The following is a 359-nucleotide window of genomic DNA, read 5'->3' on the forward strand; positions in this document are numbered from 1 at the left end:
ATCCCAGGTGCCAGAAGGAAGGCCTACGATTCTTTTCTTTCTTTTTTTAAAAAATATATTTTATTGATTTTTTACAGAGAGGAAGGGAGAGAGATAGTTAGAAACATTGATGAGAGAGAAACATCGATCAGCTGCCTCCTGCACATCTCCCACTGGGGATGTGCCCACAACCCAGGTACATGCCCTTGAACGGAATCGAACCTGGGACCTTTCAGTCCGCAGGCCGACGCTCTATCCACTGAACCAAACCGGTTAGGGATGATTCTTTTCTTGATCAGTAAAACTTGTCTAATGAAAACAGAGCACCAAATGCTTAATGAAATTATTAATCTCCTTAATTTGTGATTTCTTTTTAGTAG

General features: G+C 40.9%; 1 protein-coding gene across 1 annotated transcript in view; it reads left to right on the forward strand.

Annotated features, from left to right (window-relative positions):
• The window catches only part of ADGRV1 (adhesion G protein-coupled receptor V1), a 481,118-nt gene that overhangs the window by 216,561 nt on the left and 264,198 nt on the right, over positions 1–359 (forward strand). The window lies entirely within an intron of this gene.

This window comes from Myotis davidii, unplaced genomic scaffold, assembly GCF_000327345.1.
Source record: "Myotis davidii unplaced genomic scaffold, ASM32734v1 scaffold44, whole genome shotgun sequence".
Classification (NCBI taxonomy): domain Eukaryota; kingdom Metazoa; phylum Chordata; class Mammalia; order Chiroptera; family Vespertilionidae; genus Myotis; species Myotis davidii.